The sequence below is a fragment of the Phascolarctos cinereus genome, unplaced genomic scaffold, assembly GCF_003287225.1.
Source record: "Phascolarctos cinereus isolate Bilbo 61053 unplaced genomic scaffold, phaCin_HiC Scaffold_7;HRSCAF=346, whole genome shotgun sequence".
NCBI classification, from domain to species: Eukaryota; Metazoa; Chordata; class Mammalia; order Diprotodontia; family Phascolarctidae; genus Phascolarctos; species Phascolarctos cinereus.
The window spans coordinates 56389194-56412691 of NW_027556180.1; the positions used below are offsets into that span (position 1 = coordinate 56389194).

At 39.8% G+C, this 23498-nt stretch overlaps 1 protein-coding gene across 2 annotated transcripts in view; it reads left to right on the forward strand.

Annotated features, from left to right (window-relative positions):
• The window catches only part of PID1 (phosphotyrosine interaction domain containing 1), a 286570-nt gene that overhangs the window by 260865 nt on the left and 2207 nt on the right, over window positions 1-23498 (forward strand). The gene's annotated exons all lie outside the window — the stretch shown is intronic.

A 23498-nucleotide genomic window follows, 5' to 3' on the forward strand; every position in this document is an offset into this window, starting at 1 on the left:
TAAATGGGCCATTACTATATTAACCTCTGTATAGCCATCCTTTTCCCTCCATTGCTCAGGCCTGCTATTAATAGCAGTCTATAGCTGGCCACTTAATGTGGCCATCTCATTACTCTCTCCAGAAACAACTTCTATCTTCTTTTTTCCAAAAGTCTGGGCCTTCTCTGGCTCTTTTCCTAACTAGTTACGCTGTTGTTTACCAAACCAGCTGCAGGGTTTACAGGGACCCAACGACTGAAGTTGGTGGCATTTTTCTTCTGCCACAGTGTTTGCATTTGTTCTGTGAACCCATTTGTCAGAATGACACTCAGGATGCACTCTCAGTATTGATTCATCATTTATAACGTTTAGTCATTGTGAACATGTTAGGGGCTGGAGGACTCTTGATTACCACTTTCTGTGCCAACGCAATAAACTCTCCTGAATATAAAGCAGAAGGGGGAGATGTCACAGCTTTGTCATGAACCAAATTGTTTTTGTGCCACTGAGTGGAACAGCTCCTTGTTTTGACCATCCTCAGACCAGCTCTCCAGAAGAGACCAGGGGAGGGAAGGCATGTTTCACTGCGGAGTCATTTTTATAAATTGACTTTGTCTCCAGAGGCACACTTCAATGCCTTGCAGATAAATCACTTCTGTCTTCATCAGTGACAATGACAATCTTGCCAGGCTTCACACACCCAGGAGTCAATTGACAGGACAAATTGCACCCTGGGCCCATTTGATAAGCACAAGATGGGAAACAAAATTTCATATTGCTGTGCATCATTGAAAAACACCAGAGCCAAATGGTACCATGCACAGCAGAGGCGGATTTGTCATTTAAATACCTAATTGTAAAATGCATGCTGAATTTAACAGCCAGAGAAATGTTCAGCCATTTGTTCTCATTGCAAAAATAGCAACTAATTATTCCTAGATCTTGGGTTTTAGTAAATTTAATGGATATTTTTGATATATGTTTGCACAATAAAGAAAAAGGAAATCTATCTCCACATATCTCAAGAAGAGAAGACAAACTAGAAAAATGTTCTCAATCCAGATGCTACTTTAAAAATCACATGTTAAAATACTTTCTTTGTAATAAACTCAAATAAATTATAGAGGCTATAATGTATGGTCAAAAGGAGAAACATGAGGTATTCGAATTATAGAGATAAGAGGGGAAGAGGGATTGAAGTACTGGCTCTGTGAATAGAGAGGACGATGGAGGAGGAAAATGTTGTGAAGGTAAAAATGACAAAATTTAGGAACTGATTGAATGTGGGAATTAAGGGAAATGGAGGCATTAGGGGTGACTTTGAGGTTATTAATCTGGGTGAGTAAAAGGATGATGGTGTCCTCAGAAGAAGCAGGGAAGTTTGGAGGAGGGGCTGGTTATGGGGATGGGTGGAAGGGAGATCAGTTACATTTTGGGCCTGTTGAATTTTAGTTGCCCAGGGGATGTCTAGGTGGAGCTGTCTAGCAGATAACTAGCAGATGTCTTGCAGAAGTGGGTCTCAGAAGAGAGATTAGGGTGTGTGTAAAGATGATAACTGAACCCATGGAAACAAATGACACCATTGAACTAGTGTGTATAGACAAAATAGAAAACTGACTGGACAGAGCCCTGGGTGACACCCACACTAAGAAGATGGGAGATGGATGTGATCTGGAAATGGAGACTGATAGGAGAGCTCCAAAGGTAGGCAAAGAAAAGAGAACTAGGTGTTTCATGGAAGCCAATAGAGGAGAGAGTATTGTGGATGGGATGAGAAAGGAAGTGACATTAATAGCATCAAAAATCTTCAGAGGTGGCCAAGGAAAATGATCACTCAGGAATGGCCAATAGATTTAATGCTCAGGAGATCATTAGTTTCACTGGATAGAGCTATCTCTGTAGAGGAGTGGAGTTGAAAACCAGATGGCCAGGGCTTGAGAAGCAAGGGCAAAGGTCTAATGATATATAACTTAACTCTTTGAAGGATATCCTGATTCTAAGGGGAGTCAGAATGTGAAACCATAACATAGGCATTGGTGAGGTGTTCTTGAGAGGTCTTTAGAGGGATTAGGATAACCAAATGTAAACCCATGAAATCGTGTCACTCAGGTGCTTCACAAACTATTCCAAAGTCCCAAATGTTGTGCTGGGCAATGAGGATAGAGATACATTGAAGGAAGCAATTCTTACTCATAAGGAGCTTATAGTCCAATGTGTAAGACAAGTAAATGTGTATATAATAAATATAAAGAAAGCATAATCAAATAAATATTGAATAGTTAAAAACTAGATGATTTGGGAGGGAGGAGACTTTCATTTGGGGGTGAGGTGGAGATCAGGTAAAACTTTACGTAGAAGATGGTACTTGAGCTGCATCTTAAAGGAAGAGAGAAATTCTTTGAGGGGGAGAAAAAGAAGTATGTTCTAAGCATGGGGTATGGCCAGTGTAAAAACATAAAGGGTAAGAGGTGGTGTGTAGTAGTATGTGAAGAACTAGAGAGAAATCCAGTTTGGCAGAAAGACGACACTGGGAAGGGAATAATGCTCAGTGAGGCTGGAAACATAACTTGGGGCTAACATGTGAAGGGCCTTATAAGCTAAACAGAGGAGTTTATAGTTTATTTGAAAGGTAATAGAGAGCCACTGGAGTTTATTGAGTAAAGGAATGATGTAGTCAGTTCTGTGCTTAAGGAAAATCACTTTAGTAGTGTATAGGATGAATTGTAGTGGTGAGAGGCTTGAGGCAGGGAAACCAATCAGAACACTGTTGCAGTGATTCAAGGGGAAAATGAGGAGGCCCTGGATTAAGGTGGGAGCTATGGGAGTAAAGAGAGAAGGTCAGATATCAGATGTTATAGAGGTAAAAATAGTAGGATTTGGCAACTGGGTAGGGAAGTGAGACAAGGGAGAGGAAGAGTCGAGAATAATGCAAAGGTTATTAATTTTGGAGAGTAGATAAATGATGGTGGCTTCAACAGAGATAAGGAAGATTTGAAGAGGGGAGGGTTGGGGGGAGAAGTTAATTCATATTTGACATGTTGAGTTTGAGATATTTTTGAGACATCCAGTTTGAAATGTCTCATAGACAACTGGTGATACAGGACAAAAACTTTGGGGAGGGACTGAAGTTGGGTATACAGACGTGCAAGGAATCAGTTGATAGGGAGAAGTTGAAAATTTGAGAAACTAGGGGAATGATTGAGATTCCAGTCTGTCGGAAGGCAAGAGGGGATGATATCAAATGTACATGTGGAGGAGTTGACTTTGGTAAGGAAAAGGGTTCCTTTTTTTGTCAGACTGGTAAAAAGGAGTAAAAGGTATGGGATAATGTCAATGGATTTCTAGATGAAGAGGAAGAAATAAAAGGGAATTCAGATCAAATGGCCTCAATTTTTTTCAGAAAAGTAGGAGACAAGGTCTTCAGCTGAGGTGGGGGTGGGTGGGGGTGGAAGAAGTTTGGGGAACTTGAGGAGGATAGAAAAGATTTGAGATGATTTCTATGGAGAGTGAGATAGAGAATCCATTAGGAAGGAATAAAAGGATCACCTTGTTGCAGTCAGGGCCCATTTGAAGTAGGATAAAGTGAATTTATAATGTAAGCTGCCAGCACAGTTCTCTAACTTCTTCCAGCTCCATTCAGTAGCCCATGGTATTAGGAGAAGAGATCACAGATTGTTGGGGTGGAGGTGGGGACAATCCTGAGATCTAGTAAGAGATGAGCAGACATAGGATGGGGCAGGGGATTCAAGACCAGAGGACAGCATAGTTAAAATAACTGACATCGAAAAATAAAAACTACCGTTTTGCTAATCATAAATTTGGAGTCCTGGTAGTTCAACTTGTTGTTGAAAGGAACCCCTTTTAAAACATACCAGACAGGAGCTCATACAACTTCTGCTAAAATATCTTTAATTTTCAAGGAGTAACTCATTACCTCCTGAGGCAGTCCGTTCCACTTTGGGATCATTCTAATTATCACTCAGTTTTTCTTTACAATCTTAATCACAATAACAGCTCTATGTGAAAGACTGCTTATTTAATATTCTAATTTTGACATGAAGAAACTGAGATACAGAAAGTGACTTGTCAAAATTAAATATTATATATGCATATATGTATATATATATATTTTTTTTTTCTGTTGCAAAAATATGATACTGCAATTCTGAAAGCCTACTCTCTGGATAGGCATCTGAAGAATTTCCTTAAGAATACCTTGGGTCAGTGGGTGAAATTGGTAACAATTTCATAAAGGCCTGATCCTTCAGGTTGTTAGTTATCTGCTTATAAATTTTCCCTGAAATGACTTAATGGGCTCCCAGTGGAGATAGGTATAGGGGACAGGGCATGAGATTTTAGAACAGGAAGGGCATGCAGCTAGTCTCTGGTTCCCTGCTTGGAGAGAGTACCCATGAGGGATCTATGTTTCTTAGAGTATGTATCTGGCTACTGAGACACATGGACTCTAAGGGGAACTGGGTCAAAATGCTTGATTGTAGGTGAAGATACCTTTTTTCATCATGAGGGGAGAACCTCTTAGTAACTGGCTAGTGAATTGGCTTTAAGCCAACTAAACAGGATAAAGAGAACCAGTAGGGGCAAGATAGGACATGGAGGAGAATAGTTCCACCAAGATCTTTAAGAAAGCAAAGGAGGTGGCTGCCCAATCAACACAAGAAACTGAGGCCAGATAGAAGAATGACCTTCTCATTCTGGGAGCTAAAGTCAGAGTAGAAATTCCAAGGCTCTTTTGGAAAGATAGTTGAATTTTGAATCAAAGGACTTGGGTTTAAAACCTAGCTCTGATATGGGACATTGGGCAAGTTACTTACACCCTCTAGATTTCAATTTTCTCATCTGTAAAATGAAGTAGTAAGACTAGAAGACCTCTGACATTCCTTCTAGCTCTAAAACTATGATCCCTAGAAACTTCTAAGAGAGATAAAGGAAGTGATTTTAAGAACATTGCAGATAGCCTAAAACCCAGTGCAGGAAACTTTAGGGGCCAGATAGGAAAGGAACTTTTTTCATCAGATCCTTATACCTGGAATTACAACTAGGAAATGAGTTTTATTAAGGGGTAGAACTGAGAGAACTTAGATCTCCCAGTTCCCAATCCAATGGTCTTTCCATTATACCATGTATCTTTTTAAAACATTATTTTATTTTCGCCCAATTTCATGCTAAAATAATTTTTTAACATAAAAAAGTTTTGAGTTCCAAATTGTGTATCTCTCCATCCTTCCCTCCTTGAGATAGTAAGCAATCTGATACCATATATCTTTAGTGTCCAGATCTGCCACTTTTTTAATTCTGTATTTTCAAGTTCTATTTTGGTCAAAATGAGACTAAGCCTGTGTAAGTTTTACACATGCCCCCAACTCTGTGTTCTGTAGATGGTGGCTGACAAAGCTGGACTGGAATTCTCATTGAGAAAGGATTGGCCCCAAACTCTATTTAGTTCTATTACTCGTTACTCCTTTTCCTGAACTCTATAATCCAGACAAACATGTATTCTTCTTGTTCTTTACTGAGGACTCTCCCATCTCTCATTACCATGCCTTTATACAGGCCTTGCCTTATATCTGGAATGAATTTCCTCCTCAGTGCTTCCTTCTGTAAATGACTAAAAAAGCATTTTTTAAACTCTTAGTATGTGCTAAGCACTGTGCTAATCATGATGATTATAAATACAAAAATGGGACAGTCCCTGCCCTCATGGAGTTTATAGTTTAATAGAGTAGGGCTTCTTAAATTATGGTCCGTGATCTTTAAGAAAAAAGGTTAAAAACTGTTTTTCATTGTAATAATATTCTAATTCTTTATAATGCAAAGTATTTTATGCATGTAAAACATGATTCTGAAAAGAGGCTTCACCAGATGACCAGAGGGGTCCATAAGACCCAAAAGATTAAGAACCCTTGAAATAGAGGATCTCACCTTAAAATAAGGCCTTTCCTCATCTGTTAGTGCCCTTTCTACCCCAAATTACTATGCATTTATTCTGTATATATATTTTTCTATATCCTATTTTTTTCATATGAGTGTGTATGTTCTCTCCTATGATAGACTGTAAGCTCCATGAGGCAGGAACCATTTCACATTTATCTTTGAATTCTCAGCACTCAGTATAGTGCTCATTTCTTAAATTCTTATCCATTGATCAATACTAAAAGAGTCTGAGAGAGGGCCTGAGCTGGAGGAGCTCAGCTGTGCTCATGGCAGAACCAGGGAATTGGATATTTGAAAATTTATGGATGTGAGAGATGACCCCCTACCCTCAAATGCAGCTAAATGATTTTCTCCTTCTGGGGCTATATTAAAGCAGGTACCTTGTTTGAAAATTGTTGTCTCCTTGGCTTCTTTGCTGGGAAACTCACCTGATGATTATTAGTCCCCTCATGGTTTATGGAAGCTAATAGACTTTAGAGCCATCATAAACTAGGTGATATTTATATTCTAGATTTCCAAACATCTGGTGGCTCTCAGAGGAGCCTTCCTTGTGCTGCTAAGGTTGAATTCTAGTACCATGTCGATCCCTGTTTATGTGTGGTGGCCATTATGCAATGGTTATTAGAAAGGAGAGACATCAGAGTCAGATGGGAGGCAGATTATTTTTTGGGAAGAGATGGAGGGAGGGTGTTAGAAGAGATAGCTTATCTGTCTCTTTTTTTGGATCAAGATTTTAAAGGAAAGATTTTATCTTCCCTTTCTCTTTTCTGTGCCTACAGTGATTCTCATTTATTCCCCATTTTTAGCCCCTAAATTAACTTAACTCAGTTTTAGGGAGAAGGGAAACCTCCTACCCTCAGAAGATAGGAAACGAAAACCCTTCAGTCCTTGGAGAGGAAGTAGGCCTTTTGTTTTGAATGCATCGTCTTCGAAGATTATCTAAATAATGAGTTTGGGTGGAGACAGGATTGGAGAAGGAGGATTTATCCAGCTTGGAAAGGAGGACGCTCAGAGGGAGATGAGGTGTTTGGATTCTTCTGCCCAAGATAATTTCTTATTTCCTCTTTTCATTGCAGGACAGCCTGACATTGCCCTTCTTTCATTTTACCCCCAAGAGCCAGGCAATTCCAGATTCCTAAAAGTGGCTTCTCAGCCTAAAATAGAACACTGATTATTTGCCATCTGAAGGAAATAGTTGCAGGTTTCAGGCAGAGCCAAAAAGATGAGCCTCTGGAAAACAGGGTTTGAACTCTGACAAATGAACAAAGAATGGTGATTCATGAATGAAAGAGCTGGCTGCTGCCTGGTCAGAAAATTCATGTGTACAAATGAGTGATTCCGGAGCTGTTCCTCCTCGCCTGGCTGGTGTCCTGCGGTACACAGGCTGACATTGACCTTGGCAAGACAACCATGGTTTTTCTTTCCATGCACAAGGACAGTTCCTAAATAATTTCTTCAGTTTGTATTGAGCAAACCCCCATTTACACAAGTTTCCTGTGTCTTATGTTTTGAGCAATAGTCTGTGTCATTAATGGACAGAAGAGGGGAAAAATCCACTTGCACTCCTATTCCTTTTAGACTAGTTCTCTTAGGATGGACCCTTACAGTGAGGCTCTTGTTCAACTTGCATGTCTTTTCTATGGGCAAGGAAAAGACAGTCATGTTAGTTGACCTTTTAAGACCATCAGTTCATCCTTTTCCTAATTTAATTTCTCTTCCTTTGGGAGAATAACAACTCAGCCTGTCTGATGCTCCTGGGTGGCAGTTCTAGGAAGGGAGCACTGTCCCTGAGACAGAATAAGAAACAAAACCAAAGTTGACATACACTGGGATAACTAGGATGAGGAAGCAAAATGGCAGCTTAGCTCTTTCCCAACCATTGTGGGAGTTTCTGCTTTTAAGAATTAGGTTTTTAAAAGAGTTCATTCATTTAGAAAACATTTGTGTCTTTCATAGGCAGGCAAAATAACAAATAGGTTTCTTATTAACCAAGCCGACATTTGGTTTAGATATGCTGCTGGTCAGAATCCACCCAGTCTTAGACATAGAGCCCTATAGTCTTATTGGTGGGGGAGGGGGGTGGGAAGCAATACAGAAAAAAAATGTGCCAAATAAAACTTCCCATATAAAGAAAAGCATGGTAATAACTAACCTATTCCTTACTACTAAAGAATGACAGCACATAAGTTTGGTCTTCTTACAGGATTTACATTACATGGAGAGAAATGTGGTTTTCCATTCCCAGTTCCAACACTGTAGTTCGGGTCATCATATCTCTTTGCCTGGATTGTTGTAGCAACTTCCTAAATGGACTCCCCATCCCTAGTTTCCTGTCCCCCTCCAGTCCACCCTATTGTCAAATCCACTGTCCATGGTCATATCGCCTTCTTGCTTGAAAACTTCAATTGATCTCAATTTCCTACTTAAGTTAATTCAGTACCACAAATATTTGTTAAGTGCCTACTATGTACAAGGTGCTAATTTAGGTGCTAGGTGTGCTAAAATAGAACAATCCTTGCCCTCAGGAAACTTATGTTTTACTAGAGGTTACCAGGCACATAGGGTCAGTAAATTCTAAATAGTTTCAGACTGTTGGGAGGAAAGAATTATCAACTATGAGGATCAGGCAGTCAACCAGCATTAATTAAGTGCTTGCTGTGTGTACCAGACACCATGCTAACTTTGGAATAAAATATATTCTTTTTAGTCCAGCATCCAGGACCTCCATTGTTTGGCAGTGACCTTCTATTAACAATATTAATTCTTACTGCTTCTATAAACATTCCCTATGCTCTTGCCAGACCAGACTATTTCTTGTTTCTCCAATATACCCTGTGGCGCTATTCACTTTCCTCCACCCCTCCACCTTTCCACCCATCCTTCACCAGCTCCCCAACCTCATTCCTCAATATCTGTTGAAATCCTATCCAAATTTAGTTTACCTGTCACTTCCTTCATGAATCGTTTCCCTCCATTGGACATGACCTCTCCCTCTTGAGAACTCCCAGAGAGCTTTCTTTGTTCCTTTCTTTCATTGCATTCACCATATTGGGCCCTGTACTATCCCTTAAGATGTAAGGTAGTGGAGGGCAGGAACAATGTCTTATTTATTCATGCTTGTATTCCCTCCACCCTAGTGCTTAGGAACAAGTGAATGAGTGAATGAATGAAGTCATCCCTCAGCAATAGGACTCATGACTGGATGCACAATATAAATGAACCTGTGTTATGGTGTGGCCCTATGTGAGAGGATTTTTACTGTATTTATCTTACAATTTAAAAAAAAACTATACCATAAACTGCATTTTTGTTCAACTAAACTGTAAAAATGAGGGGGTAGTTCACTTTGGACTTTTCCAAGAATGGGCTGAATGGTATGTTTCAGCAGACTTGTAGTAAACAATGTGAGTGAGTGCCAAACTGCAGAGAAGGGCTTAATGGGGAAATTACGGAACATGCTGGCGGATAGTGAATAATTGCTTTACAGAGTAGGTTAGGATTCCAGAAAGTGGGCCATTGGCACTGAGAGAGATCAGTGCTGATTTAATGGGGTCATCCTCGGGGGAGACTGTCTGCATCTTCAGGAGCCCATCATTTTTCTTTGCATGTATAGACAGACTTAATGTACATGGTTCTTATGTAACATCTCCCTAGAATCTTTTAAGGGCCACAGGATCATAGTTTTAGAGCTGGCAAGGAACACCAAATAGAACTCCTCCCTTTTACAGATGATGAAACTGAGGCCTTGAGAGGTTGTGAGTAGCCCCACAAGATCACACAGATGGCAGAGCTGAGATCTGAACTCAAATTTTCTCACTTCAAATCCGCAATGCCCTTTCATTAATGATGTCTTTTACTGATGTCTTTGTCATTTCCATATTGCTGCACACTTCATTAACAATGCAGAAGGACAAGTATTTGAGGTTCATTGGATTAAAGATCCAGTGTTATGAATGAGACAAAATGACTCACTGTCTAGGAGTGTGTGTGTGTGTGTGCTCACGAGCGTATACATGTGCGCACAAGTAGGTCGTTGCATCAGGATATATGGAGGTTGGTAAAAGAAGCATTTGAAAATATTCTAGCCAGGCCGGATCATTTCATCATAAAGAAACCGGCACACCCAATTTGCTTTGGCTAACAGACTAACCAAGTCCTGCCCTTCTGTATGCAGCAAAGCTGCCATGGAGCTGGTATCACTCAAATTCGTCTGTTTTGTGGCACTGGGGCCAGTGGGCAGATTTATCACCTTGCATGGAGGGATTGTCAATTCGTTCCCTGGCATGTGTGGTAAATTACAAATGCAGAAATTCTTTGGCGTGCTTCTATGTCCTCTGTGCACTGGGCAAATTGGAACATTTGGTGAGGCTACTGGCCCTAGTTCATAAACAGCAATTGACTGGGACAATCCAAGTAATCCCTATATAAACTCTCCTGGGTCTCTAAGCTTAGAAATACTTTGAGAGATGAAACTAATGGACTGTCAGAGATAATGGGAGGAGAATCTAGGAATCATTCCCTTTGTTATTAAAGAAATCTGTTCAATTTCAGAGCGAGACTGAAAGTCCCATAACTTCAGTGGTTTACATTAGAGGAAGCAGCATGGTGCTGGAAGAAGGCACCCTAGATTTGAAATCAAAGGAACCTGGTTCTGTCCCTTACTCATATAATCCTGGGCAAATCACTTAACCTTTCAGGGCCTCAATTTACTCAAAAGTTCAAACTGTGTGACTTCTAAGGTCACTTTCAACTATGGAATCTATGATGATCAATAAGAATTAGAATTTTTCTTCACTTTTACATTTGGAAATAGGAAAATTACATGTATCATAATAATACCTAATATTTGTATGGCGCTTAAGGAAACATTTTGCATAAATTTGCATGCATTATCTCCTTTGTTCCTCACTACGGCCTTGTTAATTAAGTGCTCTTTTTATCTGTATTAAGCTAAGTCTGAGTGAGGTTAATGGTTTACTTAGGGTTACTCAGTTGGCAAGTATTTGATGTGGGTTTCAGGTTTGGGTCTTCCTAACTCTTGGTCTAGCAGTCCATCCACAATGGCACCCAGCGGCCTCATAAGATAGAACTCTGTTTTCTCTTTTTTTGAGGATTTCTAAGGGTTTGTTAACCTTACTTCCTTCGGTTTGTGTATCTTCCTAATGAAGAAGCCAGGTTTCTCTACTCTGCTGCACCTCCCCCATGTGATGCTTTAAGACTGTAAATTACAGAGAAGATGCTGACCTAGCTATAATGGCAAAGGGATTTTCCACTCTGGGAGATCCTCCATTGGGAATGACCAATGAAATCACAGGTCCAGTTTAAAAAAAAACTGAAGAGAGAAACAGATCTAGACCTAGTTTCATTTCTTCCTCAACAGGATAGATTGGGTTATTTCTAAAAGCAGTGGAGAGCCAAACACTTTCTTTGGGAACACCTTCACTGGACCTGTAGTGTAGTTTTGGTACCACTGCTGTACAGAGGAAAGGTCATGGGGCTTAGTGTGAGAAGGCCTAGATTTGAGTCCAGGCTACTCTACTCAATAATTATGTGCTCTAGAAGTCACAACATCTATAAGCCTCAGTTTCCTCATATACAAAATGGGATTAAGCAAAGCTGTCCTCACTAACTAACTCTTGACGTTATATGAGGATCAACTGTGACACCAGAAGCCATCAAACTCCATTCTAAGGTCAGTTATTGTCATTACTTCTTCACTTATATTCTTCTTCCCCTGATTATGGGCCTTAGAATCAGTTCTTTTCTACTCTGTAGATTCAAGCATGTGAAGACATGGCTAATTGGCCTCAGTGTCTTTTAGAAAACTGGTAGAAGGGCATAGTAAGGAGTTCTAGGCTTGGTTGGAGTTGGGGAAGACCTGAGTTCAAAGCCTTCTTCTTATACTACCTATATGACTATAGGAAAGTCACTTAATCTCTCTGTGTCTCAGCTAATGCCTCCCACTCGTAGATGGTGTGCCCTCTGTGTTGGTAGAAGAAGCCCCCACAATGGAAGTCCTCCCCTCCCTGGCAAAAACACAGATCCTTAAAGTGTTCTTAAATTTTATGAAATAACAATCTAATTCTAGCAGGCATTTTTTGTAGCGCCTTAAAATTTTCAAAGCATGTTATGCACCACATCTCATTTGAGCCTCACAATTACCTTGTGAAATATATAATTCAAGAAGTTTAATGCTCATTTTACAGAAATGGAGGCTCTGAGAGAAGTGAAACAATTTCCATGGTCACATGGCTAGTAAGTGCTAGAGGTAAGATTCTAATCCAGGTCTTTGTGAGTCCCATCTTCCAAATAATATGGTAGGATGCCTCTTATAGACTGACACCATGAGAAGTCCTTCTTGTACCATATGAGATCAGACTGTGTACTAATGGCGAACTGAATTTCCTAATGAGATTTAACTTTCCACACATGTTAGGCTGTGTTTCCACTTGAGGTCCTTGAGGTAAAGGTCGAGATTTCATATTACCTTGTGTATTTCAGAATATTTAGGGCCAGGTTCAATGCATTGTAAAGGGCTTAGCAAATATTTATAGAGTAATGAATAAATACAGAAATAAAGAGTTTGAGTCATATGTAGGTAGTAAGTGGGGAATCCTAATAGCCCATGAATGCACAGGATCAATCATGTCAATGAATTCAATCAGCCAACTAGCATTTATTAAGCACCTACTATTTGCCACGCACTGTACTTAAATGCAGAGGATACCAAAACAAGAGGCCAAAGACAATTCCTTGCTCTTACTTAAGGAGTTTACAGTCTAATGGGGGTGATAATAAGCAAAGAACTATGTGCAATCAAAATATATACAAGATACCCTGGGAATAATCAACCAAAGGAAGAAACTGGCAATAAGCAGGATCTGGAAAGACTTCTGGGAGAAGAGAAAATTTGAGCTGATACTTGATGGAAGCCAGGGAAGCCAGAAGATAAGAGATGAGGGTTTGAGAGTTCCAGGCCTGGGGAACAGCCAGCAAAAATATCCAGAGTCAAAAAATGAAATGTCATGTGTGAGAAGCAGCAAAGATCACAGAGTGTGTGAAATGTATATGTTGGGGGTGGATTGGAAGAGGGCGTGTGTAATGTATAAAAAGACTGGAAAGGTAGGAAGGGATCAAGTTATGAAGGACTTTAAAAGCCAAACCAAGGATGTTATATTTGATCCTGGAGGTAATAAAAGGTCACTGTAGTGATTGAATTAGTAGGTGACATGGTTTGTGCTTTAGGAAGATTAATTCGACAGCTGAGTGGAGGATAGATTGGAGGAAGGAGGGACTTGAGAAAAGGGGATGAACCAATAGGCTTTTGTGATCCTCTAACCATGAGGTGATGATTGCCTGAACCAGGGTGCTGGCCAGGACAGTGGAGGAGAGAAGGGGGCAAATACAAGACATATTGAGAAGATAGAAAGTGACACCCACTTGAATTTCTTCTATCATTCACTCTTTTGGTTATCCCACTGTGTAGCTAAAATAAACTTTTAAATATATTGGTTTTGCTTGAGGAAAGAGCAAATTAAGCCCTAAAATGCTGGGTATGTGCATTTATACATAAGAATGCCACCATTGCAGAGGATGACTATAAAAGCAAATTATCCTATTGCCTATATTATCGAATTGGAGTGCTTTCTGGTAAAATAGATGGCTCTATAATCTAACTCAATTCAATTCAATTCAATAGATATTTAATAAGTATGCACTTTTTGGAAAGCACTGTGCTAGGTTTTAGAGATGCAGAGATGAAAAAACACCATGATTGCTGCCCTTTAGGAATTTATTATCTAATAGAGGGCTATGGCAGGTACAGAAATTGTGTGATATAAAATAGATTAGTAAAGGACAACAAAGAACTAGAGACAAAGAAATATGGAAAGGGAGAGGGAAAGAGGGAGAGAGAAAGGGAGAAGGGGAGAGAGAGAAGAAGAGGGTGAGAGAGAGAGAGAGAGGAGAGAGAGAGAGAGAGGGAGAGAGAGAGAGAGAGAGAGAGAGAGAGAGAGAGAGAGAGAGAGAGAGAGAGAGAGAGAGAGAGAGCTAACTTAAAAGTTGGAATTCTAAGGGTTGGCTTCATGAAGGAGCTTGCACCTGAACTCGGCTATGAAGAAAAAAGTGAATGAAATCACCAAGGGAGATAATACAAAGAGAGGAAACAGCCAAGGGCAAAGGCTACTTACGAGACAGGAAGGTGATGATTTGGTGAAGGAGACTCACCACATCGCTCTTGTGCTCAGTGGACTCTAATGTGGACTACCTCTCAGTAGTTTAGCCCACCATCTTGGTTTAGCTTTTAAAGCCTTCACAAGGTCCCAACTTACCTGTTCAGCCTCCTTGTACATTAATGCTTTCCTTACAGTCTCTGATACAGCTAATTATTCTTCTCTCTGTTCCTCAAACACTTCCATCTCTTCTTCTCACTCCATCTCCCATCTTCATGCCTTTACAGTTGCTTTCCTTATTCCTGGAATGCACCCATTCCTTACCTCAACCTCACAGAATTCCTTTCTTCTTTTAAGATATGGTTCTAAGCACCACCTTCTACAGGAAGACTGCCCAGATTTCCCCAATTGTTAGTTCCCCCTCTTTGTATTTTTACACATCATCTTTCTAGTTATTCCTTATCTACTTATATATGAAATGATCTCCTCCTTTACAATATTAGCTCTTTAAAACTAGGGATTGTTTCATTCGTTGTAGTTATACCTCTAGCACTTAGCCACAGAGCTTGTTACATAACAGGTGTTAAATAAATGCTTGCAGATTAATTAACTGTAAAAAAAAATCAGGGTTAGAGGAGCCAAAGGAGAATTGAACTAAATCATCACTGAGGTCCTTTCCAATTATAGGATTCTACAATTCTTCATTCCCAAGATAGCAAGACTCTTTAATCAATTTGTGTTTGAGCTCCCTTTTTGATTAGTACTAATGTTTTTGTCTTGAATCAAAATTGACACTGCATATCTGCCAGCTTACAAACAGCCTGAATCATTTGCTGATACAATCATCTCTGCTTATGGGATACATATATGCATATGTGTATGTGTGTATGTATATGCGTATTTACATGTAGGACAGACGGAGGGAGAGAGAGAGAGAGGGAATGGGATAGGGAGAGAGACAGAGACAAAGAGAGACACTTTTGAATAGTCATGGACATATATTATTTGAAAGAGAAATTTGTTAAAACCCATTTCTTCTTTTGAAAGAGTTGTTTAAACCCCGTTTAATTTATACACACCAGCAACATGCCAAATGACAGCCTATGGGAGCTCATAGATGTTTCTGCCCTCATGGTTCCAGAATTGTTATGGAACAAATCAAAAGTAATATATTTCAAGCTTCTTCTATTGTAATGTGATCAGCATAGACAGAAAACAAGTAGGTGTGTCGAGACCATTTTACTTATTCGTTTTCATTATAACCACCTCAACTTATTATACCATAACACTGTGTGAGACAGTAAGGCATGATGGATAGAATGCTACCCTTGAAGAAGACCTGGGTTCAGATCCCACTTCTGGTGACTGAGTACAGCTTGTGATCATACAAGGGGATTCATTTTATAGGCCTCAGTTTCCTCATCCATAAAATAGGCTAAATGTGCCTACCTCTCAGAGGATGCTATGAAGAAAGCACTCTATACACCATAAAGTGTTTATAAACATGACATCTTTGAAGAAGGAGTTCCAAGAATGGGGGCAGGGAGAGCTATCATTGCCCATTTGAAGAGCTGCTTTAAAGTCTAAAGACTTTAGAACTGATGGGGACTTTAGGCATCATCTAGTCCCACTATCTCATTTTATAGGTGAAGAAACTGCAGCTCAGAGAGGTTAAGCAACTTACTCAAGGGTGAACAGGTACCAGAGTTAGGATTCAAACTCGGTTCACCTGACTCCAACTCCTATTATATCCTGACTTCTAAGTTCCTATTATACCACACTGCCTCTCACTGGGAATAGAAGAACTAATATTATGTATCCTTCTTAAAGAGAACATGCAGGTATAGATTATTTTTCTTTTTCTTTTCAAGGAAATCTGCTGATTTCAGAATCACTGAATCTCAGAATTTGAAAGGACCTCTCAGGCTATCTGGTATAATAGAACTGGTAAAGCGTCATCCAATCTCTACCTGAAGAAGACCTCCACTAAAGGGAAATCCATTCATTCTTAAAGCAGCACATTTTCCTTTGATATTACTTTAATTGTTATGAAGTTTTTACTTACAATTAAGCCCAAGTGTGCCTTTTATTACAAAAATAGATATATATCCCTGTATCTCCCGACATTCTCCTCTGCAGCATCAAGCCTAACACCTTTTCATTCCCCTCCACATTCTAGAAGGCCCCCTTTCCTAATCTTCTGATCATTCCATCTTTCTTTCTTTTGGCCCCAGCAATGGTTCTATAAAACTGATGCCACAAAACCCTAATCCCCAGTTTGCCCTCCATTCCTCCTGATGAAGCTGTGTTAGAGTGCCTGATGTTTGCCTAAAGGACCCTTGGTAATAATGCAGATCAGTGATGGTTTATTGTAGTAAATGACTTCTAAAGTTCTTTGTGATTTCTGAGATTCTATGATTCTGTGTTCCCAGTTCTTTGTTTATCCACTGCCAGACTTATAGAGTAGAGATCAGAAGTCAGTCGATAAGCATTTATTTAGCACCTACTGTGTGCCAGGCACTGTGCTAAATGCTAGAGATACAAAGAAAGCCAAAACACAGTCCCCGCACAAGATCTCTTAATTTTTTACTGAGCCATAGTTAGGCTAAAAACTGAATTCTCCAATGACCAGGCCACCCTACTTTTGGAATTCATGCAGGTGATAATCACTCTACAGAGTTAATTCAGCCTCATGTGCTGTCTGAGAGTAGCACCCAGGGACATTTAGTCAGTAGGCTGAGGAGGCAGCCATACCAATGAATAGACAGCTGTCCTTGGAAGACAGAAGTAGTACTAGGTTGCAGTTGCATCCTGAGTATGTGACCCTTGACAAGCCTATTGGTTCTCTGCACTGAAAAATTGTTAGTCTATGTGGATAGAGGGTGTTTCTTCATCAGAAGTTCCATATACTCATGATAAGATAGGTTTGGGCCAAGAAAAGATTTCTAACAATAGTAGTACCCCTTTACATATGTGAATATATATATATGTATATATATATATATGTATGTATATATGTATGTATACACACACATGTGTGTATACATACATACATACATACATATATATGTATGTATGTATGTATGTATGTATGTATGTATGTATGTATGTATGTATGTATGTATACACACACATGTGTGGATAGAACACTGGCCCTGGAATTAGGAGCACCTGAGATCAAACCTAGCCTCATACACTTGCTAGCTATGTGGCCTTGGGCAAGTCACTTAACCCTGTTTGCCTCAGTTTCCTCCTCACCTGTAGAATGAGTTGGAGAAGGAAATGGCAAACCACTCCAATATCTTTACAAAAAAAAACCCCAGGTGGGGTCATGGAAAGTCAGACTCAACAACAAAATTCCTAAGGAATCCTGATTTACCTTAAGTAACCTGCCAGGGATTTGTAAGTCATAAATTTATCTAAACTCTCCCAGAACTCTTTGGCTTCTGCAATGACTTGGGAGTGATGAGTTCCATATGTTTACAACCTGTGTCTGAGTGCATCTTTACGTGTGTCAATCCTCATCCCTTTGGGCCTGGCTATAGCTCCTGACAGTGTCAACCTGCCATCCTCCTGGATGTCCCAAAGGCTTTGCCTTGGGCACTCTTTTCTTCTCCAGGCCCCCTATTTCTTGGCCATCACCTCTAGCCCTATGGATTCAATTATATTTACAGAGATGATCGCCACAGCTACACACCCAGGCCGAATCTCCCAGCTGGACTCCAACTGTACCTTGTCAATCGCCGCTCAATAGCTCTATCTGCTTAACATCATGAATTTAGAACTGGAAGGGATCTTAGAGGCCATCAAGTCTCAACTCTCTCATTTTACAGAGTAGGAAACTGAGGCACAGAGATGTTAAATGATTGGCCTAAGATCACACAGCTAGTATAAATGTAAGAGGCGAGTTTCAGACTCAGGTCTTCCATCACTCTAACCACTGTGCCACCTAGCCACCTGTCAATTCTACCACCCTAAGTAAACAATAAATGTTTAAGTTTTCATTCACTCATGCATTTATCACTTTTATTGTCTCTCCACCTGTATGGCCACTGCCTTAGATTAGACTCTCCTCATCTTGAGGCAGCTGGGGTGGGGTGGGGGGTGGATATGGAGGAGGCAATGATTAGACCTCTTGACTTGGAGTCAGAAAGACCCCAAGATGAAACCCAGCCTGAGATACTTGCTAGCTATGTGACTGTGGGCAAATCATTTAACTTTTATTTGCCTCTGTTTCCTCAACTCGCCATAACAGTAGCACCTATTTCCCAGGGTTGTTGGGAGGATACAATGAGATAATTTGTGTCAAGTACAATGTAAATGCTGTTAGTGATCTCTCACTTGAACCGTTGTTAGGGCTGCCTGAGTGGCCTTCTTGCTTCTAGTCTTATCCTCTCTTCTGTCCATCCCTCCCCCACTCCCCCATCAAAATAATATTCCCAAGGCACAAGCCTTACCAGCACTGCCTTGCTTCCAAGCTTCACGGCTTAGTTCTCTCTGTCTTCCAGGATCAAATACAAATTCCCCAGCTTGGCATCTAAAGCCCTCCACAATCTGACTTTAGCCTGTCTTTCTAGTCTTCATTCCTGTTATATTTCCTTAGACACACTCCCTGTAGCCAGTTCTTTCCCTGCACCTGGCTTCCTCATCCTCATCTCTCTGCCTTCACATTGCTGCCGCCTCCTGGGCTTAGAATGGTTTTTCAGGGTGTCTCTTCGTGCTACCTTCTCCGTAAAGCCTTGCTTGGCTGCCTCTCTGACATTGGCATTCAATCCCTCTTGCATTTCTTTGTATTCATTCATTTCAATATCACTGTGTGTCCTGTCTCCCCAGTGGAGTATAAACTCCTCCAGGAGAGGGGCTGTCTTGGTTTTGTCTTTCTCTTGCTAATCCCTAACACAGGTCTGGCAGAGTTGGCTTTTTTTTTTTTTTGCTAGGCAATGGGGTTAAGTGACTTGCTCAGGTCACATAGCTAGTAAGTGTCAAGTTTCTGAGGCCAGATTTGAACTCAGGTCCTTCTGACTCCAAGGCTGGAGCTCTATCCACTGTGCCACCTAACTGCTTCTCTACAGGTGACTCTTAAGACATGTCTACTGAATTGAACTGAAAGCATTTTGAAAGACTCAGTAAACTACAGACCAAATACCAGTTAATATTACCCATACTAGTGAAGGTCAGCTTGTAAATTCATGACTTATTTCTCTTTAGACTTTTATTTGTTGTTTTTCAGTTATTTCAATTATTTCCAACTCTTCATGACCCCCATTTGGGGCTTTTCTTGACAAAGATAGTGGAGTAGTTTGCCAGTTTCTTCTCCAGCTCATTTTACAGATGAAGAAACTGAGGCAAACAGGGTTAAATGACTTGCTCAGAGTCACACAGGTAGTAAGTGTCTGAGGCCAGATTTGAACTCAGGAAGATGAGTCTTCCTGCCTCCAGACCTGGCACTCTATCCATTGCCCCACCTAGATGCCCTAGACTTTTATTACTAAAGCTATTTCAATTTACTGAACATTTATTAGTCACCTACTCTGTTCCAAGTACTCTGCCTGTTCCTGGAGATACAAAGATGGAAAACTCCAGAGTCTCTGCTTTCAAAGAACTTAATTCCAGTTAGTTAAGGAAAGTTGGTCTACTGTTCAGGGCAGGGAGCCAGCCCTTACCATTTTCAAGGACAATCCTCTTATTTTACAGTTAAGAAAACTGAGGCTTGCCCAAGTCACACAGGTAGTAACTGTTAGAGTCAAAATTTCATCTGAGTTTCCGTGACTTGAGAGTTTCTATCCAGCATATTGGACTACTTCCAAAAGTCTTAAATGATTTCTCTTCAAACAGCAATAGGGGTTGAACCTATGATGCCATTGATGCAGAGAATTCTCAGGTGGAGGAATTCCCATTATTAGTCCAGGTTGGCAAGTGATAATCTTAAAGATAATCCTAGAACATTAAGAGGTTAAAAGACTTGCCAGGTATCTCATGGTCTGTACCTGTCAGAGGCAGGATTTGAACTAATATCTAATGGGCTCCATGACCAGCTTTCTACCTCAAATACTCTACTATTTTTCCTTGCAATGAACTGGATAGAATCTCAGTACATTTTATAAGATATTTAGGCTTATCTTTGGCATCTCCTCCACTCTATTGGGAATTATTTTTATACTAGCACAGTGCCTCGAACATAAATGTGCTTCATTAACACCTATTGAGTTCATCAAAGACTAGGAGGCTAGTCTTTTACCAGTAGTTTATAGGTCTGCCATTTTCCTTTTCCTTGGTTCTAATGCCAGGGCTACTTTGCTGTTCTATTACAAACACCCAGACCGCATAACTGACTGATCATACGATTGGAGATTTAGGATGGAAGGGGCTTCAGAAGCCAATAAGGATTGACCCTCAAATTTTAAAGATGAGGAAAGTGAGGCCCAGGGAGTTTACGTGACTTGTGACCTTCTTGAACCTGGGCCCTCTGACTCCAGGGCAGGGAGTCGTTTCTCTGTCTCAGGATGCCCCCTGTGTGGCATCTATGGCTCTTAAGAATAAGAATCTAAGGAATTCATGAATAGCAATTTTTTTTCCTTACACTTAATTGTGATGTATCTGTTTGTATGTTACTGACTCAGCTAGTTGGGGAGGGGGAACATTGTTTCTATATCAGCTTTAGTATTGTCAAATAACACCTATGTATTAGATGACTTATCAGTATTCTAAAATACCTCAGAGAAATGTAGCTGTAGATTAATTGGAAATCTAATAATTATGATAATTGTCTTGTAAATTATGTGAACTATTCTAATTATCGTTTAGATTATTTCCCCCCTTTTCCCTTCAGTAGACCTCCCAAAGAAAATTCAATTTGATTTAAAATATTTGGCATTCTAGGGACAAATATTTATTTGAGAAAAGTATAGTTCTTTTACTTTGTTGTAAGAATTTCATTATGTTGGGGCAGGTAGGTCTAATCTGTAGTGGACTTTGAGTTAAGTTTTATAAGTGTATTCTATAATTCTCTCACAACCTGAATCCCTGTGTAGTTTCAGCAAACTTAAAAAAGCTTGCTGTGAATTTTGGCACTTTTCTCCCCACCTTAGAATTTGTCTTTCTACCAAAAAGAAGCATAGATATTCCTTGCTTTTGTATATAACATGAATAACTCACTTTAACATTGAGCAACAGTCCTGTTTTTCTCCTCCTGCTTCCTTCAAGCCTGAATGAAAATTAAAAGAGTCATACATAGAACAAATGTTCACTTTGCATGATTATTCATAACGGGCCATATGATGAAGTGAATAGGGAGGTGACTTCTGAAGCAAGGAAGACTTGAATTCCTGACTTGCCTCTGATGCATCCTGGCTATGTAACCTTGGCCAGGTCACTTAACCTCCAAGTATGCTGGGCAGCTCTCTAAGACTGTGATTTTCAGAGAAAGTTCTCATTTACAGTGGTAGAGGGAATTTTCTCACTGGAACCTCCCTGTATCAGTGAAATCTCAGCTCTCCCTAAGATGATTTTTCATAAATTCCCATGTCATTTGTGTTTTTAGAAGTTCACCCTGGGGCCGCTAGGTGGTGCAATGGATAGAGCACCGGCCCTGGAGTCAGGAGGACTGAGTTCAAACCTGGCCTCAGACCAAACACTTGACACTTACTAGCTGTGTTACCCTGGGCAAGTCACTTAATCCCAACTGCCTTAAAAAAAAAGTTCACCCTGATGATCAGATGTTAAGACACAGGAAATTACTTAACCTCCGATTCTTTGTGGAAACAAGGGTACCAGGAAGTATCTTAGAATAAGTCCTTTTCCTGATGACCCTCAGTTAACAGAAATTGCTTAGCATTCCCCCAGAAAACATTCAGCTTGCTCTGAATCAAATTGAATACAGGATCAAAGGAATGTGCAGTATATTTTGCCTGTTTGAGAGCAGGATCACGTATTATATTTTTATGTCCCCACTGTGCATAGTTTTGGGCACATAATTGATATTTGGTAAATATGTTGAATAGATGAGAAGCTCCTTATTGATTATAGTAAAGAAATAGGTATTTCTGTCTACCGTAAGTTCCTATATAATTTAAACACACAACAAAACAAAACATACAAAATAGAGCAAAATTCATTATTTTTTTTCTTGGATTTTTCTGGGCAGCATATTTTAAGAAGGATATTCACCAATAAGCTGGAAAATGTCTCAAGTAGTACAATCAGAATGGTAAAGAGTTAGTTCATCCTATTTGAAGATCAGCTGGAGAAAGTAGGGGTGCCTACTTGAAAAGAATGGACTTGGGAGGTATAATAATGGCTATGAGCATATTTGAAAGTCTGTCATAGAGAAGGAGTACAATCACTCTACTTAAACCTAGAAGATGGAGGTAGGAGCAGTGATGTGTCATTTCAAAGAGATACATTTAAACTTGATTTTAAAAAAAAGGTCATCAGTTAGGCTATCCAGGAGTGGAATAGCTGCTTTGGGAGATAATAGATTGCTCCTCCCAATGGGTAGTCTTCAAGCAAAGATTGGATGACTACCAATCTGAAGAGTTGTGAGATTCTTATTCAGGTATGAATTAGACTAAATAGTCCCTGTGTTCCAGTCTTATTCTGAGATTCTGTAATTCCTTCTACCAGGTATAAATTTAGCTCTTTTTTCCTGCTATTTTTTTTTTAGCATGAGGTTTTTGTGACTTGATGTTATGTGATGCATTTGACATTTTTAAGGAAGTCATCATCAGAAACAATAGTATGTTGAAGACATTGATCTTCAGATTTTTGCCTTTGGTAATCATCCTAACAGCATGTCCCATACAGGCAAGAGACCTCTTGGTGGCTGAGAGGCAATGAACCATTGCACAGTTTTCAATTGTTTTTAGAACTGAGACCATAGTCCTTTACAGCATGATGTAATAAGAGCCATCTCCAACCTTGGGCAGTTGCTAGATAGATTTACATACGTCAGTCCTTATGTAAAACCAAACACTTGGATGATATAAAAATGAGATGAGTCTAGGAAATAACTTTAATAGATATTTTTTCTGGTGTTCTACTCTTCTGACTTCTTGTAAGTATTGATTTCTGTGTGATTCACAGAAAATTAAATTGATTTCTATCCTGAATTTAAAGAAAAATAAAAGAAAATAATGCATAAAATTCTTAGTAATAGTCTTCTGTAATTGACAAAGAGACCAGAGACTGCTTTCACTTTGAATTCAATTTGCTTTCAAAAGGAATGCCACAGTACTTGCTCGGTAGATTCTGTAGGTGCAGAGATGGAAGCCATTTTGAATTCAGAGGCCCTTTCTGGGATTTCTACATCCCTAGTCTGAGCCTGACCCAATCAATATGTGTCTGTTTTAGAAAAGTGCTTAATTTTAATAAAATAATATTTTTACCCATTCTTTTCTC